Source organism: Moschus berezovskii, chromosome X (assembly GCF_049115385.1).
Source record: "Moschus berezovskii isolate FMDL1 chromosome X, NW_MosBer_1.0, whole genome shotgun sequence".
Lineage (NCBI taxonomy): Eukaryota > Metazoa > Chordata > Mammalia > Artiodactyla > Moschidae > Moschus > Moschus berezovskii.
In genome coordinates, this window is record NC_142488.1 from 35755183 (window position 1) to 35774957 (window position 19775).

Below are 19775 nucleotides of genomic sequence, written 5' to 3' on the forward strand. Positions count from 1 at the left end.
CTTGTCCTTAAGGACTGGTGATGTGAAAGAAAAGATGAGATTTGAATATGAGTAATCAAGTGGGATAGGAACATGAACAGGTGTGACTGTGGGAGCAAAGAAGGAGGGGAGGTGCAGAGCTTGCTGGGAGGGGTGTGGCAGGGAGGGAAATCTCTGTTTCCTGGAGAGGGTCTTGTGTGCTGAGTCACTCAGTTGTGTCCAACTCTGCGACCCCATGGACTGCAGCCCGTCAGGCTCCTCTGTCCATAGGATTCTCCAGGCAAGAATACTGGAGTGGGTTGCCATGCCCTCCTCCAGGGGATCTTCCCAACCCAATGATTGAACCCAGGTCTCCTGCATTGCAGGTGGATTTTTTACCGACTGAGCCACCAGGGAAGCTGGAGAGGGCCTTGGAGGATAGGAAACATATCAGTTAGGCTGGCCCGTGGCTATGAGTAACAAAACCTGATGGAGAGTACGTAGGGTAAGGGAGTTAGAGAAGGCAAGGTTCAGAAAAAGAACGAGACCAGCACTTTACAGGAACAGATTACCTTTAATGAGGCGAGAGGGGACAGCAATCAGATTAGTGAACTGCTGCCCTAACCCAAGAAAAGAATAAGTATATATGTGGAAATCGACTGTCTTAAGGGGGTCTGTTCTTCTCCAAGGTTGTTGGGAGTAGTTATCTCTTAAACGGCTGGGTCAAGGAATTCTGGAGATCGGTCTGGCCAAGGAATTCTGGAGATCGGTCTGGCCGTAATCAACCTTAGTGTCCTTTTTTTCCCTTGAGTGTGAGAGTTTTTTGTTTTGCATAGAATGGTGGAGAGGACCAGGAGGGGAGTTTTAACCCCAGGCTATTTTGAGCCATATAACTGTCCTTCATTCCAGACCCTAAGGAATATATACAAAAAGAGACAGGTGGGCACCGTTAATGTTCAGGGCTTCTTCGTGCTGATAAATGAGGGTCAGGGGGTTGTGGTCTGGGAGGAAGGAAGCCTAAGGCCCGTAGTGTTGATTTTTTATTCTAGCCGGCAGGGTTTCAAGCAAAAGAACAGTCTTGACTTGGTCTCGAGAGATGGCCGGAATCCGTTCTTGGAGAAACCTTTGAAAGAGATTGAAGAGACAGGGTCCAAATAAAAGGAATAAAATGATAAGTACCAATGGTCCCAAGAAAGGGAGCAACTAAGGGAGGGCCTGTTGGAACAGGTTTTGGGGAGTGTAAAGGTTTTGTAACTCTTTTCTGCAGTGTTCAATTTTGTCTCTAAGTTCTTTGACTCTGCCCTGGACTATGCCCGTTTCATTAACAAAATAGCAGCAGTCCTAGCCTAGGAAAAGGCAGGTCCCTCCCTTTTTTGCAGTGAGAAGGTTCAGGTCTCGCCTATTTGTAGGGCCACAGAAGCTAATGAGTTAATTTGTCTTTGGACTGAAACGAAGGACTCCACTGCCCGCTCCATATCCTCATTAAGTTCTTGGGACAGCTTGTAGTAGAAATGGGCCGAGGTCGAGACACCCCCAATCCCGGTGCCTAGGGCTGCTGCTGTGCCGGTCCCAATGAGGAGGGGGGCTATGACAGCTCATCTTTTCCTGTGGGAAAGTTCCCCTTCGGGGTAGACTATTTGTTCTTGGGGTCAGGAAGACCAAGATGCAAGGTCCAGGGGGATCACGGGGGAGACATGAATATGCATAGGTCCCACAGAGAATGAAAATTTCTGGGTTGGTGCAATTATTTGTGCTGTTCCAGAGAACCCAAGTGGAACAGAAGGAGGTAGTGGAGTTTGTAAGACCAGTGTAGTTGGGACTAGAGTAGTTGATACAGGTTAGGTTTGAAGAGGCTGAGAGTAGGACATTGTCAGAGACTGGCCCAGTGAGTTGTGTAGTTTTTTGTTGGGAAGAGGAGGTATAGTTTGCCCTATGACAGCCAGGTTGAGGGTAAGGGAATTGCTATGTGTGGTGAGGGAGACAGTGACATGCATATCCAGCACTGGGATGTGTGCTGCGTGTACTGGAAGAATTGGAAAGAAGGGATGAGAAGGCAGGTAAGGTGTTGGTTGCCAGAGGGAGGTTTTAGGAGAGGTTGTAATTGGGAAAGGAGGTCTAGGCGTTTATAAGGCTCAGGGGTTGCCTGTAACTGGGAAATTATGTTCTTTATAACTTGTTCTTGTTTCTTTTTCCAGTTTTGATCTAGTACCCCGCCCCCATCTGAGTACCCCCAGTGGGTAATGGCGGAGAAGGCAATGGCACCCCACTCCAGTACTCTTGCCTGGAAAATCCCATGGGCAGAGGAGCCTGGTAGGCTGCAGTCCATGGGGTTGTGAAGAGTCGGACACGACTGAGCGACTTCACTTTCACTTTTCACTTTCATGCATTGGAGAAGGAAATGGCAACCCACTCCAGTGTTCTTGCCTGGAGAAACCCAGGGACGGGGGAGCCTGGTGGGCTGCCGTCTCTGGGGTCACACAGAGTCAGACACGACTGAAGCGACTTAGCAGCAGCAGCAGCAGAAGGTAATGGGATAGAAACATATACTTCTTCCATTTGGCTTATGGCAGGTGCTCACAAAACTCCCTCTCTTTTGTGCTTTTAACAGTGAGTAGGGATTTGGACTTCCCTCCCCTCCACCTGCTGCCCTGAGGTTCATGGTGCATGGTCTTGGAGCCGTATTATAACATGAGGAATGAACATAGGAATAAATGTCTGAGCAGGGACAGGGAGTAGCCAGAAGGCTGGGGAGTGCAGCAAGGATAAGGAACAGGGGAGTCATGGGTCTGTTAGTTAGGCAGTACGGAGGAAGTAGCACCCTAGGAGTAGAACACAGCTAACAACGTAGGCGATACTGACAAAGAGACGAAGGATAGGTGGCCAGTCCTGAGGGGAGACAGTTACTAGGCCTATAGCAAGGACTCAGAATAAGAGTGCAATTATAGTTAGACGGGGAGAGGCCAGTCAGGGCAAGGGGCGGAAGGCCCCAAGTTGGTGGTTGCTTGAATCTGAGGAGGAACAGTGTTCATTATGATGAAGAATGACGTAGAGAATGAAAGTAAAGAAATCAATTTCATCTGGAGTCAGGTTGTAGAAGGTTCCCTGAAGCCACAGTTGAAACACCAGCATGGTCAGTTCTTCAAAGGAGGTTCCTGTCAGGGCATTGGTCCAGAGGTCTTGTAATAGTTGGATCAGGAACAGTTGTAGGTTGAAGAATGTCCAGGTCATTCAGTGTCCTCTCAGGTGGTTGACAGGGGTTGTCGCCGGGTGAATTTTAAGGAGGTAGATCCTGTGAGGGAGACCTGATAGGTGTCATTTAAGGAAGGCAGCACAGCGTTGGAGGTGACCCGTTTTAGGCGGGAGAGATGTACCCAGGAGGTGACCTTCTCGAGTTTAGCTGCAGTCAGGGTAAGGAGAATAATTTTGAATGGTCCCTGCCATTTTGGGGTTAGGTCACCCAGGGGATTATCAGACAGGTAGACCATGTCCCCAGTTTGTAAAGGGGGCAAGGGAGCTTAGGGGTCAGGGGCAGGCAAGTTGTGTTTGACGTATTTCCAGAGGGCATTGCAGACTTCTGCCAGCAGAGGGGAGTGTAGGAAACTTGGTATGGGAGGAGGTTCAGGGAGGAGTCCGGGAGGGAGCATGGGCCTTCTGTATGTCACCTCAAAGGGGCTCAGCCCCAGAGGCTTTCTGGGCAAAGCCCGCACTTTGAGGAGAACAATCGGCAATAGTTTAGTCCAATCCAGATATACCTCGAGGGTTAGTTTGGTAAGAGTTTCTTTGATTATTCTATTCATCCTTTTACCTTTCCTGAGGACTGGGGAGGATATGGAATGTGAAATTTCCAGGGTATCTGTAAGAATTGGACAAGTTGTGGGGTGACCTTGGACATAAATTCTGGGCCATTATCAGACTGTAGGAATGAAGGCAGGCCAAACCTGGGAATAATTTCTGTGAGGAGGATTTGGGCCACAGTGTGGGCTCTTTTGTTTGTAGTGGGAAATGCTTCTACCCATCCCGAAAAGGCGTCCACAAGGACCAGGAGGTATTTGACTCTCCGAACTGGGGGCATATGAGTAAAATCTATCTGCCAATCCTGTGTTGGGAGGCTGCCTTGCATTTGATGGGTTGGAAAGGAGGTAGGTTTAAGGTTGGAATTGGGATTAGTATGTTGACATGTTTGACAGGAGCAGGTAAGGTTATCTAAATATTGTTGGTCAGCAGTGGATATGGGGAAGTGGTTACGGAGGAACTGTTGGAGTGTCTTGGATGAGGGATGAAAGAGTGAGTGTAGATAAGAGAGGATTTCTCTGGTGGTGTGAGGGTTGGATGGAGTCAGAGCTAAGGTGACAGGGGACTGGAGGGAGAGATGGGACAGGGCTATCTCCTTTGCCTTCTGGTCTGCAACATTGTTGTAGGCTGATATGAGACTTCCCTTTTGATGTCCCGTACAGTGGAGGATGGCGATTTTGGTAAGAGTGCTGCCACTAGAAGTTTGTGGATCAGGTCTGAATTAATAATGGGGGATCCCTTTTGGGTTAGGAAACCTCTTTCTCTCCATATTAGGATGTTTGAGTGTAGTATGTTATAGGCATATTTGGAGTCTGTGTGGATGTTAAACCTTAGATTTTTAGCCAGAGTCAAAGCTCTGGTGAGAACTATCAGTTCTGCCTGTTGGGAGGTGGTGTGAGGTGGCAGAGATGAAGTTTCAGTTGTCTGGGTCCCATGATTGTAGCAAAGGTCCCTCTGGATGATGGCATATCCTGCCGTGAAGGGTGGGGATTTTTGAGAACTGCCATCAATGAACCAGTGTTGGGTGTCTGGGTCTAGGATGGGCTGATCTGTTAAATGTTGGAAGGGGTTTGGGGTAAGATCTACTGTTAGGCTGCAGCTATGTAGGAGAGGGTCTGTTATAGAGGACGTGGGTAATAAGCTGGCGGGGTTAAGGGGAGAGCAGGGGGAGAATGAGAGCTGAGGGTCAAGGAGAAAGGCATGTAGGACCTGCACCCTGGAAGCGGGAAGGGAGAGGAAAGCCCGATGTGATAGTAAGTCTCAGAAGGTGTGTGGAGAACAGACTGTTAAAGGGGCGTGCCTAGAGAGTTTATTTGCTTTGGGTACGAGGGCTGCAATAGCAGCCATGGCCTGTATGCAGGGAGGCTAGCCCTTGGTCACCATGTCAAGCTGTTTTGACAGATAGGCTTTGGGAGCCCAGGTGTCTCCGGCCCACTGACATAGAAGTCCCAGGGCCTGTCTTTGGTTGGAATGTGCAAAGAGAAAGAATGGTCTGGTGTGATCTGGCAGGTGGAGAGTTGGCACTCGGAGGCGGCTCTGGGTGAGCTGGCGAATAGGATTAGCCAGCAAGGAAGGGTTAAAGAGGGGGCTCATCCAGACATCCTTTAGTTGCCTCATAGAGTGGCTTTGCAATGAGGGAGAAGTTAGGGATCTGGATATGGAAAAACTTTAGGAGGCCGAGGATAGACAGGAGTTCCCTTTTTGTTTTTGAAAGTGGACAGTTAATTAAGGCCTGGATTCTATCTGGGGGAATAGTTCTTTGTTGGTGGGATATGTGGAGCCCCAGGTAGGTGACATTTGTCTGTACTACTTGGGCCTTGGATTGGGACACCCGATAACCCCACGATCCCAGGGCCCCAAGGAGTTTGGCAGTATGTTGGAGGCAGAGTTTTCGGGTTGGGCTGCAAAGGAGGAGGTCATCTACGTATTGGAGGAGATGACTTGGGGCTAGGTTGAGTGTCTGTAGGTCCTTTTGTTTAAAAAAAAAGGACCAAAAAAAGTGGGGACTGTCTCTGAATCCCTGCGGGAGAACTGTCCATGTTAGTTGTTGGGAAACATGAGTCTCGGGGTCTTGCCAGGTGAAGGCAAAAAGGGGTTGGGAGAGGGGGTAGAGGGGGGTGGTGAAAAAGGCGTCTTTGAGATCTAATACTGTGAAGTGGGTTGCAGTCGGGGGTATGGCAGACAGAAGGGGGTAAGGGTTAGGGACTGCTGAGAATGTTGGCGTGATAGCCTCATTGATTTTTCGCAGATCCTGGACCTCTCCAAGAGTTTGGTCCCTTTCTTACTGCCAGAATAGGGGCGTTGTGTGGTAAATGGGTAGGAATTAAGAGAGAGGCTTGAAGAAGACAGTTTATGATAGGCTAAATCCCTTGTGGGCCTCCGGGGTGAGAGAGTACTGTTGTTGGATGATTATAGTGGAGGGGTCTTTTAGGGTAATGTGGACTGGGGGATGACGTTCGGCTATGGATGGATGATCAGTGTCCCAGACTTGGGGGTCTAAGGCGGATAGATCCAAGGGAAGGTCAGGGGTGAGGGAGAGGGACGGTCCAGGTGCCATCTGCGTGAAGAATATAGAGACTGTATAAAGAGAGAGTATGGTAATAAAGACCCCCAATTTGGATAACAGATCTCTCCCTAGGAGTGCCATTGGGCACTGAGGCATTATGAGGAATGAGTGTATGAGGTTGATTTTTCAAATTGACAGAGTAATGGAGGGCTGAGTTTTTACCTTAAGGGAACTCCAGAGACCCCCTTGATTGTGAGTTCTGAGTCCTGAGTTGGGCCAGAGTAGGCAGTTAAGAGAGAGAAAGCGGCTCCAGTGTCTACTATAAAGGAGGTCTTTTTCCTGGCCACTATCCCGTCTACCCTAAGTTCTGAGCTCGTGTCCCAGACACGGGCTGGTGGGCTGGAACCCAGGCCCCATCATTGGAACAACTCTTGTAGGGTTGGGCTGAGGTTCTGGGGAGAAGTGGGGATCTCCCCAAGGGTGTCAGGGCATCCCTGGGGACAGTCCATCTTCCAGTGTCCCCACTGACCACAGGTTGGGCATGCTTTTGTGGGGGGCTGCGGGTTCGGGCATGCCTTTGTCCAGTGTCCTGACTGGTTGCATCGGAAGCAGGGTCTGGAGGGGGGTGGTCTTAAGTCCCAGTCTGGGATGACTTGGGCCGGGCTGATCTCTTCCCTCAATTGCTGCCACCAAAAAGGCATATTTAGCTTTTCTCTCATGGTCTTTTTCTCTCTTAGCCTCCTCCTCGGAGAAGGCACTGGCAAGCCACTCCAGTACTCTTGCCTAGAAAATCCCATGGATGGAGGAGACTGGTAGGCTGCAGTTCGTGGGGTCGCTAAGGGTCGGACCCGACTGAGTGAGTTCACTTCCACTTTTCACTTTCACACATTGGAGAAGGAAATGGCAACCCACTCCAGTGTTCTTGCCGGGAGAATTCCAGGGACGGGGGAGCCTGGTGGGCTTCTGTCTATGGGGTCACACAGAGTCGGACACGACTGAAGTGACTTAGCAGCAGCAGCCTCCTCCTCTCTGTTATTGAACACCTTGAAGGCTACTTCTAGAAGGTCTCTTTGTGGGGGGTTCTCAGTGCCCTTCTCTAGTTGTCAAAGCTTGCGTCTAATGTTAGGGGCAGACTGGCTGATGAACTGAACATGAAGGTAGAGTAACCAAGCAGGGGTGGTGATATCTAGGTTGGTATATTTCTGGACTGCCTCTGTGAGGCGTGCCAAGAATAAGGCTGGATTTTTGTCCACCCCTTGGGTGATTTCCCTGACTTTATCATAGTTGACATGGACATGAGTATTTTTCTGCATTCCTTCTAGAAGGCAGGGAATCATATGATTGAGTCTCCTGATACTTGAGTCACCGGGCTGGTAAGTCCAGTGGGGATCTAATTGAGGCACAGCCTCATCAGCAACTGGGCTATCCTGGTCTCGGTTATGTAAGTGATTGGCATGGGCTTTCGCCACTCACAAGATATGGTCTTTTTCATCTGGGGTGAGAGTGGCATTTAGGATATAATATACGTCACTCCATGTGAGGTTAGAGGCCTAGGAGAGTCTCAGGAATTCTTTTCTGTATCTGGTAGGATTTTCAGAAAATGATCCTAACTTTTCTTCTGTCTGGCTTATGTCTGACAATGCAAATGGCACATGGACTCGGGTGGGGCCCTCTGGTCCTGCCACCTCTCTCAGGGGAAACGTGTTGGGTACGTGACCGTGTGGCAGGAGGGGAGGAAGCGGGGAGAGGGAGTCGGGGAGATGGGGTAGCGGGCTAGAGGGGGAATCAGGAGAGGTTTCGGGGTCAGTAGGTGAGTTGGATGAGGGGGAAGAAGAGGGTTGGCAGGGTGGTAGATAGGCAGGGGGCTCGTCTGCGAGGTCGAACTCCAGGGGTGCAGAAGGTCATGACCGGTGGTTAGTTGAAGAAGAAGAGCCCTTTTGCTTGGGAGGCAAGGTGTATAGAAGGACCTCGTGGGTGCAGCAGGCCTTGCATAGGGAGGGCCCAAAAGGCTTGGGCATATGGGACCTCCGACGATTTGCCATTCCGTTTGAGGAAGTTAGTGAGATCTGATAAAATATTGAAATCAAAAGTCCCGAACTCAGGCCAGCGGTTTTGGTTATCCAGTTTGTATTGAGGCCAAATTTGAGTGCAAAGTGACTCGAGTTTATGAACCTTGAGATCGCTCAAGAGTAGAGGTTTGAGGTTTCATTTTATGCAGGCCAAGGGAGAGTCCCGTGGGAAAGATTGGCTTGACCCCATAGCAAATGGCTAGCGACTATCCGGTTGAGAAGAAAGGTCATCACCTAATCTTTTGACTGGGCAAAGAGAGAGAGACTCTGAAGGAGGGAGGGGTGTCCCCCAAGTACCTCCCTAGAGGGCCTTTTGGCTGGAGGGTTCCCTGGGAACCCAGAAAGGACAATAGTCTGTGGCACCCTAGAATACCGTCTGAGCTTACCTGGGCTACTGAGTCATGTGAGAATTCGTGGTGGATGGAGGGAGGTCGAATGGCAAAAGGCCTCTGTCCTGGAGTTGGTCAGTCTCACAGAAAAGAAAGTGTAGAGAAAAGAGGAAGAGAGAGAGAGAGACCAATATTCCTCAGGTTACGTGGAAAACCAATAAAGCCCTTACACAGGACTTGTACCACTCACGAAGGCACAGGGCGTCCTCTCGAGGAGGTCTTGAAAACCCAGGCGGGAAAGTGAGCTCATCAGCAGGCTTCCACAGTCCAAAGAGCTGGCCGTGGAGAATGAGAAGGAACCTCAACCCTCCCGGGTTTCGGCACCAAAAAATGCAGGGTAAGGGAGTTAGAGAAGGTGAGGTTCGGAAAAAGAATGAGACCGGCACTTCACAGGAACAGATCACCTTTAATGAGGTGAGAAGGGACAGCAGTCAGATTAGTGAGCTGCTGCCCTTGGAGAAGGAAATGGCAACCCACTCCAGGGTTCTTTCCTGGAGAATCCCAGGGACGGGAGAGCCGGGTGGGCTGCTGTCTATGGGGTCGCACAGAGTCAGACACAACTGAAGCGACTTAGCAGCAGCAGCTGCAGCAGCAGCCCTAACCCAAGAAGAGAGTAAGTATATACGTGAAAATCTACTGTCTTAAGGGGGCCTGTTATTCTCCAAGGTTGTTGGGAGTAGTTTTCTTAAACGGCTGGGGCAAGGAATTCTGGAGATCGGCCAGAGGCTGGACTGGCTGGGAGCTGGGCATAATCAAACTTAATGTCCGTTTTTCTTTTTCCTTCAGGTGAGAGAGTTCTTTGTTTTTCATAGAATGGTGGGGAGGACCTGGAGGGGAGTTTAACTCCAGGCTATCTTGAGCCCTGTAACTTTCCTTCAGAGTGCTTTAAGGAAGAGGACTGGTTCTTTCTTACACAAGAAGCAGCCTGGCGGTAGATGGCCTCCAGCGCTGATTCAGGTATCTGAGCATGTCAGCCCTCTTCTTTCTCCCCTCACAATCACAAGATGGCTGTGGTGGCTCTGAGAATCGCATGCTCTGCTGACTATATTCAAATGCAAGATGCTGAGGGGTAGGGGACAAAGAATTCTCCTGCTTTCTTATCAAGGAGGCAGCTATTTCCTAGAGACCTCCTAGCAAACTCTCCCCTCACCCCTTGAACTGGGCCTGGGGCATATGACCACCGGGGGTTGCTCTACCTTCCATGGCTTCTAGGAATCCTAGCCTAATATTTAAGTAGAACTGGGATTCTTATAAGCAGAGAATATGTTTTGGGGGTTCTTTTTTAAAGTTGTTTTTCTTTTTTTTTTTTTTTTGACGTGGGCCATTTTTAAAGTCTTTATTGACTTTGTTACAGTATTGCTTCTGTTTTATATTTTGGTTTCTTGGCCAGGAGGCAGGCAGGATTTTCGCTCCCTAACCAGGGATCGAACCCATGCCCCCTTCAGTGGAAGGAGAAAGCTTAACCACTGGACCACCAGGGCAGAACCTCAGTTCAGTCAGTTCAGTTCAGTCGCTCAGTCATGTCCGACTCTCCACGACCCCATGGATCACAGCACGCCAGGTCTCCCTGTCCATCACCAACTCCCGGAGTTCACTCATATCCACAGAGTCGGTGATGCCATCCAGCCATCTCATTCTCGGTCGTCCCCTTCTCCTCCCGCCCCCAACCCTTCCCAGCATCAGTCTTTTCCAGTGAGTCAACTCATCACATGAGGTGGCCAAAGTATTGCAGTTTCAGCTTTAGCATCAGTCCTTCCGATGAACACCCAGGATCGATCTCCTTTAGAATGGACTGGTTGGATCTCCTTGCAGTCCAAGGGACTCTCACGAGTCTTCTCCAACACCACAGTTCAAAAGCATCAATTCTTCGGCGATCAGCTTTCTTCACAGTCCAACTCTCACATCCAGACATGACCACGGTAAAAACCATAGCCTTGACTAGACAGACCTTTGTTGGCAAAGTAATGTCTCTGATTTTTAATATATTATCGAGGTTGGTCATAACTTTCCTTCCAAGGAGTAAGCGTCTTTTAATTTCATGGCTGCAGTCAGCATCTGCAGTGATTTTGGAGCCAAAAAAAATAAAGTCTGACACTGTTTCCACTGTTTCCCCATCTATTTCCCATGAAGTGATGGGACCAGATGCCATGATCTTTGTTTTCTGAATGTTGAGCTTCAAGCCAACCTTTTCACTCTCCTCTTTCACTTTCATCAAGAGGCTTTTGAGTTCCTCTTCACTTTCTGCCATAAGGGTGGTGTCATCAGCATATCTGAGATCATTGATATTTCTCCCAGCAATCTTGATTCTGGCTTGTGCTTCTTCCAGCCCAGCATTCCTCATGATGTACTCTGCATATAAGTTAAATAAGCAAGGTGACAAAATACAGCCTTGACGCACTCCTTTTCCTATTTGCAACCAGTCTGTTGTTCTATGTACAGTTCTGACTGTTGCTTCCTGACCTGCATACAGGTTTCAGGGAGTAACTATTTTTAAGTGGCAGAGCTTTGGAGTACTCCACCAACACTGTAGGGCTCAGGAGGACTTCAGTGGGTGGAGTCAGGAATAAGGGCGTTCCCAGGAGAGGGAGAGGTGTTAACAAAAGCCCAGGGTGGGTAGGAGAGTGGGAGGGTGGTAGAGGGTGTGTAAAGAATGGTTACCCCCTATAAGTTTGACTGAAGCATAGGGTCTCACAGAAGGATTTCCAGATATTTATCTTTACTCTGTGGAAACTCAGTTCACAGAAGAAAGGACAGCATCACTGCTTTGGTCAGAAGTAGGATGGGAGGCCTGGAGCCAGCCTACTTGGCCTCTGTCTTACCCCAGCTGAAAGAGGGCTGCTGCTTCTGTGTTTTTTCCCCAGTTTTGTTAGGATATAATTGACACACAGCAGTGTTTAAGGTGTCCAGCATAATGATTTGAGGGCTCCCCAGTGGCTCAGTGGTAAACAACCCATCTGCCTAATGCACAAGACCTGGATTCGATCCCTGGGTCAGGAGGATCCCCTGGAGAAGGAAATGACAGCCCACTCCAGTATTCTTGCCTGAGAAATCCCATGAACAGAGGAGCCTGGTGGGCTACATACATGGGGTTGCAAAGAGTCAGACATGACTTAGCGACTAAAGCAACAGCCTAATGATTTGACTTACATGTATGGTGAAATGATTACCACCATATGTGTAGTTACTAATATCCATCACCTCATACAGTTACAAAAAATTTTTGTTTCCTTCTCATGAGAAATTTGGGGATTCACCTCTCTTAGAAGCTTTCAGATATACCATACAGTAGTGTTAACTATAGTCATCATGCTGTAACAAGAGGGTTTCTTCAAGACCAGACTGGAAAACAATACCCCAGGCCCTGCTCCTTTGACCCCTGCCACACCCAAGGTTCCCTGGGGCCCTCTCCTTGCAGGAGGCTGTGAGGCACAATTAGCAACGTCCCCCATCTGGCCTCAAAGAGGAACTTCACAGGTATATAGGGAAAAGAGAGTGGGTTTGTTTGGATTTTTCCGTAGCATCTTATGAAAACTCCAAGTGAACTTTTTGGCCAGCCCAATATAATGATCCAGCCTGGGTCCATCTGTTTTCGTGGCAGCAGGCTTTGAAAATGCCACGTGGGGCCCCACACCTCTTAATCCTATTCCTGACCCTGAATCACTAAAACAGGAGCGGAGGAGAGCCTCGTGAGAAGTGGTCTGCATCCTCACATCTTGCCCGTACCACCCTGTACTAGATGCCCAGCGCTGTTGTCACAAAATACTATGAACTTGATGGCTTAAACAACTGAAATGTATCGTCTCCCCATTCTGGAGGTCAGATATCCAAGACCAAGGTGGGGGCAGGATTGGTTCCTTCTGAGGGTGAGTAGAGTCTGTCCAGGCCTCTGCGTTAGCGTTTGGTGCTTCGCTGGCTGTCATTAGCATCCCTTGGCTTGTAGATCTCTGCCTTCATCTTCATGTGGTGTGTTCCTTCTATGCCTTCAGGTTGTCCTCCCTGTGTGCATGTCCATCTGTGTGTGAATTTCCACTTTTTAAAGAAAAAATGTATCAGACCATAGTTGATTTACAATGTTGTGTTACTTTCCTGCATGCAGCATAGTGATTCATTTATACATATACATATATTCATCCTTTTCAGATTCTTTTCCCATATAGGTTATTACGGAATACTGAGTACAGTTCCCTGTGCTATACAGTAGGTCCTTGTTGGTTATTTATTTTACATATAGTACTGTGTGTATGTTAATCCCCAACTTCTATTTTACCCCCTCCCCCACAATCCCCCTTTGGTAACCATAAGGTTGTTTTCTAACTCTGTGAATCTGTTTCAGTTTTGTAAATAAGTTTGTTTATATCATTTTTTAAAAACAGATTCCATATATGAATGATATCATATGATATTTGTCTTTGACTTACTTTGTTTATTGCTATCATATCTAGGTATGTCTCAGTCAGTTCAGTCGCTCAGTCGTGTCCGACTCTCCGCGATCCCATGAATCACAGCTCGCCAGGCCTCCCTGTCCATCACCAACTCCCGGAGTTCACTCAAACTCACGTCCACAGAGTCGGTGATGCCATCCAGCCATCTCATTCTCTGTCATCCCCTTCTCCTCCCACCCCCAATCCCTCCCAGCATCAGAGTCTTTTCCAGTGAGTCAACTCGTCGCATGAGGTGGCCACAGTATTGGAGTTTCAGCTTTAGCATCAGTCCTTCCAATGAACATCCAGGATGGATCTCCTTTAGAATGGACTGGTCAATGTATGGCAAAACCAACCAATATAATATTGTAAAATAAAAAAAAATAAATTAAATAAATTAAAAAAAAATAAATCCCCACTGTTTCAAAAAAAAAAAAAGTCTTCTCCAGCACCACAGTTCAAAAGCATCAATTCTTCAGCACTCAGCTTTCTTCACAGTCCAACTCTCACATCCATACGTGACCATGGGAAAAACCATAGCCTTGACTAGACGGACCTTGGTTGGCAAAGTAATGTCTCTGCTTTTTAATATGCTGTCTAGTTTGGTCATAACTTTCCTTCCAAGGAGTAAGCGTCTTTTAATTTCATGGCTGCAATCACCATCTGCAGTGATTTTGGAGCCCAAAAAAGTAAAGTCTGACACTGTTTCCACTGTTTCCCCATCTATTTCCCATGAAGTGATGGGACCAGGTGCCATGATCTTTGTTTTCTGAATGTTGAGCTTTAAGCCAACCTTTTCACTCTCCTCTTTCACTTTCATCAAGAGGCTTTTGAGTTCCTCTTCACTTTCTGCCATAAGGGTGGTGTAATCTGCATATCTGAGATTATTAATATTTCTCCCGGCGATCTTGATTCCAGCTTGTGCTTCTTCCAGCCCAGCGTTTCTCCTGATGTACTCTGCGTATAAGTTCAATAAGCAGGGTGACAATATACAGCCTTGCTGTACTCCTTTTCCTATTTGGAACCAGTCTGTTGTTCCATGTCCAGTTCTAACTAGGTATGTATATGTTCCTGCAGATGGCATTACTTCATTCTTTTCATGGCTGAGTAGTACATATGTACCATTGTATATATGTACCACATCTTCTTTATCCATTCACCTTTCAGTGGACATGTAGGTTGTTTCCATGTCTTGGCTTTTGTGACTAGTGCTGCAGTGACAAGTTTCCACTTTTTATAAAAACACAGTCAAATGAGATTCAGGCCCACCATAATGACCTCAGCTTAATCATCAATTTCTAAATAAGATAACATCCATAGATACTGGAGGTTAAGACCTCAACCTCTCTTCTTTGGAGCAATGTCACTTAGTCCATAACACATCCCACATTGCAAACCTCCACTTCCCTTTCTCTGGGGCCTACTCCTCCCACTCTTGATCCCAGTGGCCAGTCTAGTCACCTAACTCTTATACCGGTGGAATTTGGCAGAGGAAGATGGGTGACTTCAAGGAATATTTTACCCTCACTGTTCTGCTTGAAGGGATAATTGTGTAGAATGTGAGAAGAAACTCTGGACTAAATTATATACCTATGTTCAATCTTGTGCATGGGATCCTAAGTTTGAATAGAAAAGAATGGAATCAAAAGACTGAATAATAATTATTATAATCTTACCACTATTATCATTTATATAACATTTTCACATAGAGTCTCATCTGGAAGCACAGTCCTTTTTTTTTTGCCAGTAATGAAGATCCTTTGTTCCCATCCCCTTTAACCTCATAATAAATTCTCCTTGAGGATGTTTTCTGGCACGATTGTCTGCAGAAAACCCTGTATTTAAAGATGTAACCGGATCTTCCTAAATTTAGCAGAGTTCATGCCACACTGAGCTGAAACCCAAGTAAGGGAAGATGGAGAGAGATAGTAAATGAGACACTGAAGAAATATAAAATAGAATTTATAGAAAAAACTCTCTTTTTTTTGGTCAGGGCACTGACAAAGGTGGGGTCAAAATTTGGTTGAGCACCAATTCTTTTTAGATTATATGGTCCTAATTTGGCAATGTGATTTCTTTTTAAAGTTGGAAACTTGCTCGTGAAACACTAGTTACCAGTGACAAAATCTGCCCTTGATCAAGGAAGCAAAAAGGTGAAGTTACAACACTGACTGTGGTCTCTCAACTTTCTTATATTCAGCCATGTTGTCAGATGTTAAGATCATTTCCTCTTATGCAGTGGAAATTTCCTCTTGCCCCATTTTCCCTGGAAATGTAAAACAGCTACATAGAACCTCCATTCAACCCTCCCTGAATGCAGAGATTCTTATTTGTGTCATCACGTCTTCGCTCTCCATTATCCTGGTTCATCAACAGGCTCCATTCATTTCTCTTCTTCAGAGTACAAGAAGCCCGACACCAAGCTTACACTGTCATGCCTACCGAAAATGCTTTTCCCTCTGATTTTTATGCCAAAATATATCCTTTATTCCTTGGATACTTAGCTGAGGAGAGAGTTCTGGAGCACATCCAGGAGAGCATAAAATGGGGAATCCTGAGGTGATACAGCTTGGCTTCCTCTTCTCTCCCTGTAGCCCCTGCTTGTCGTCCATGCCTCAGATGTTAACCGTCATTGCCCACTTGGGGTTTTCTGGTACTCTACTTTTCTAAGACCCAGTCAACTTCTAGTATGAAATGTAGAGTGTGGGAGTCTCCAGAGAAAGAAGGCCCATGGTAAAATAACAGGTGACTCTTGAGGTCTCAGACAGGGAAGACCACTACAACCAACAGGGTACGCTTGGAGGTTTGGGTACCACTTGGCCTGCTAAAGGATGAAACCCCTCCTAAAGAATGGAAAGGAAACAATACTCAGACCTGTCATGGATTCAGTGAATTTCATCTACCCAGTTTCTCTCAGGTCTGGGGAAACAGGGACCAGCTCCAGAGTCTGGTCTTACAGAAGCTGGGGCCAGTGGCAGAGAAATTCCAGGGACTTAAGTCCAGTGTAGCCTAATTTGGGTACCACCCAAACACAAACTCTTCCCAGCACATGCAGTTCTTAATCTCTGTTGGCCCCACATCTAAAAGAGATCCCAGCATTCCTATGGCCATTTTGTGCCCCAGTGCCACAGGGCATTTGCAAACAGGGCCAAGACTGTAGAACTAACCATGAGACCAGGGCCAAGACTGAGGGGTTCAGCTATATTCCTCAAGACCTTCAGAGCCTTGATAGCAACTGTCGAAAACTGACAAATGAGATCTGGTCTCCAGTACAATCATTTGGATCCTTGGTGGTTCTTTATCATTGAATCGCACATGCAGGGCTTAAAGGAGTGTTCGCTCCATCACATGATTTCTTCTAGTGCACTCCTGGAATGACCTAAAGGGCTGGTGAAGTGGCACTGTTACTTACCTTACAACGTCTCAACACTGATCCCCACAGATCACATTGTAATTTCTGTCACATCAATAGCTCCCCAGTCTCATTTAAATCCAAACAAAAGGGCTTCCCTGGTGGCTTAGTGGTAAGGAATCCGCCTAACGGTGCAGGAGACACAGGCTCAATCCCTGACCCCTGGAAGATCCCACATGCCGTGGAGCAACTAGGCCCGTGCATCACAAATATTGAGCCTGTGCTCTAGAGCCAGGGAGCCATAATTACTGAAGCCCTTGCACCCTAGAGCCTGTGTTCCACAATAAGAGAAGCCCCTACTCGCCCAAACTAGAGAAAAGCCCAAGCAGCAATGAAGACCCAGCACAGCCAAAAATAAATACATACATTTAAAATAAATAAATAAATGTGTATCACTTGTTCTTTAAAATTTTTTTTAAAAAAACCCAAACAAACAAAAAAACCCAAACAAAGAAAATCTTAATACAGGATTTCATTGTTTCTGTATTGGATCAGTCTGCCTTTGGATATCTCAGTAACAAACACCTTTGTCCTTTTCATCCCATTATTTTGCTCCTGAGGCAGTGTCTGCAACTCCAGCGGTACTACAGTATTTGTGTAACCCTGTCCCTTTTGTCCAGTTATACATACTTTGAGGTCACACACTGTGTCCTTTATTAGTCTCTCAGACTCTACATGGAGCTTGACACAGCATTTACCGAACATGTGAGATACTGTTGCTTAACATCTAAAATTCAAGGTGTTTGGTTGATTCTGAAGATAATTATGTTGTCTTTCTCTAACTGTAGGCATTAAGTTCCAGAAAACCCAGAGGTTAAAGGAAATCCTGGTTCAAGGTCGTCTTTACAGAAGAAGTAAGGGTGGTGGATCAACAGCAACCCATTACAGATATTTTCGCATTAAAAGCAGCATTGTAAATAAAATACCAATAACATCTTATCACCTTTAATTAACATTTGGTGATTTTCCCCCTATTTTCCTCAGCTTGCATGAGAATTATGCTTTCTCTCCAATTATAATAAAATTATGTGCTTTGTTGCAGAAAATATTCATGTATGAAAAGCCACTTTTGGCCTGTGTCTCATCCTATGTCCAACATTTCAGTCCTGATTTTAGGACTCCTAAATGGTTGACCTTGAACTTCAAGTGGTCCACCTTAGGGAACCACTGTGTCGTAGGGTTGTAGAGGCACTTGGAAGCTTGAGATGGAATAAGCCATGTTGGGGTGGCTCAGCTCCTGCCTGAACTCCCCTTCACTGGCAGGAATCCCTTCGGCCCCACCTCCACAGCCCAAGGCAGAGCACCTGCCATCAGCTTCTCTCACACACATGTCTCTCCAGTGCAAGTTTCCGGTTCTGAGGTCTAGGTTGATCTTATCTTTGTCAGGACATCATTGCAAGAGCCCCTACTGCTCTTCACTGTCTATTTTACCTCCCAATTCTCAGCTTCTTCTTTATTCTAAGACCACCTCCCCCACACAGGATAGACCTCTCACATGGCATCTCACCAGTTCTTAGGGTGGTGAAAAGGTGTCAGAATTGTATGTACATGAGAGGGAAACTCAAGTTGGAGAAACCTGTGTACTCATCACAGAGAGATCCCAGTGTTTCCATGTCCATACTTTAACCATTTTATTGGGTGGGCCAAAAGTTTCTTTTGGGTTTTTCAGTACAATATTACAGAAAAGCATGAAAGAATTTTTTGGCCAACCTAATACAAGCCATAGTTTATAGACCTTGCCTGTCCTTAGATCTCTTCCCTTCTCCAGAATGGGTTTCCCCATTGCCTTCCTGGTATTCCCCAGCGTCATGATACTATTGCTGCTGCTGCTAAGTCGCCTCTGTGCGACCCCATAGATAGCAGCCCACCAGGCTCCTCCATCCCTGGGATTCTCCAGGCAAGAATACTGGAGTGGCTTGCCATTTCCTTCTGCAATGCATGCATGCATGCATGCTAAGTCGCTTCAGTCATGTCTGACTCTGTGCGACCCCATGGACAGCAGCCCACCAGGCTCCTCTGTCCACAGAATTCTCCAGGCAAGAATACTGGAGTGGGTTGTCATTTTCCTTCTCCAATATGATGTTATTGGAGGTAGAGTAAAAAGCTTTGTCAAATATTTCCTTTGCAAACTCTAACCCACTCTTGGAGAGTCATACTACACTGAGGAATTCTACATTGGGGGAATAAAACCCACTTTTCTTTAACATAACACTTCTCAAATATTTAACCACAAGGACCAGGACTGTGCCCCTTGCCCCCCCCCCAACCAATAGATCATCTGTTATCATTGAGTAGGACAGAATTTTGCAAACACTAGGGTAACACGAGTTGCAGATTTCCACATGGTTTCCAAGCCTGCTGCAAACTTGACTGAGCTTCGCTCATCAGCCCGAACATTCTGTCTCATCTTCACATGATGTCTATACCACCAGGGGCCATTTTTACCATTTGCTGGTAATCCACCTCTAGGCCTTTGCTCATGCCTTTTACCTACCTGAATATCCTTGGCCTTAGGCACAACCTATGTTCCAAATCCCCTGTGAAGCCTTCTCCAGCTTCTCCAACAGCCAACACGCTTTGCCAATGTACTTTGTCTCCAGTCCTATACCAGTTAAAGCCTGATTCTATCCCTACCTGTACATTCTCCTTAGGCATGACCATAACATGTCCAACTTCGCTGTTTCTCCTTTTCTTCTTTTGAGAATATTACAAAAATGCACTTACCACCTCTTCATTGACTGATGGATAGCCAGATATCATAGAAGTGGCACCTTGTGATCTCCACTTCTGGAGGCATTGAGTGTGGTTTCCTTAACCATGTAGAGTTAAGTTCTTCCTGAGAACATAGCTACCCTGCCTTTACCCCCATGAAAGTCCAGCACACTTATTTGTACTTTTATTTTAAGGAAGGAGAGAATGAATGTCATGGGGTTCCCCTCCCCCCGATTTAACAGAAGTGATGGCTTAGAAATTTCATAATGGCTCAGTGCCTAAGAAACACTTTGATTCTCCTGGGCCAGTCATGCCATTGTGGCAACTTACGGGTGCTGGCCCTTCCTCCTCTCTGCAGTAGAAGATGAGCCGTGAAGATAATGCAGACATTATCTTTCCTGTGTCCTCGGAGTTATGTAAATAACCCTACCTTCCTTACTGACGGAAAAACTGTCATTAGTTTGCTTTTTCAGGTCACTCTGTGTCTACTGAATGAAATTCAATAGTCCTTGGAAA

At 46.8% G+C, this 19775-nt stretch overlaps 1 protein-coding gene and 1 pseudogene across 1 annotated transcript in view; one reads left to right on the top strand and one right to left on the bottom strand.

The window, feature by feature from the left end:
* LANCL3 (LanC like family member 3) overlaps positions 1–19775 on the top strand; it is a 118968-nt gene that overhangs the window by 46242 nt on the left and 52951 nt on the right. The gene's annotated exons all lie outside the window — the stretch shown is intronic.
* Positions 1019–1952, bottom strand: LOC148773263 (syncytin-1-like; annotated as a pseudogene).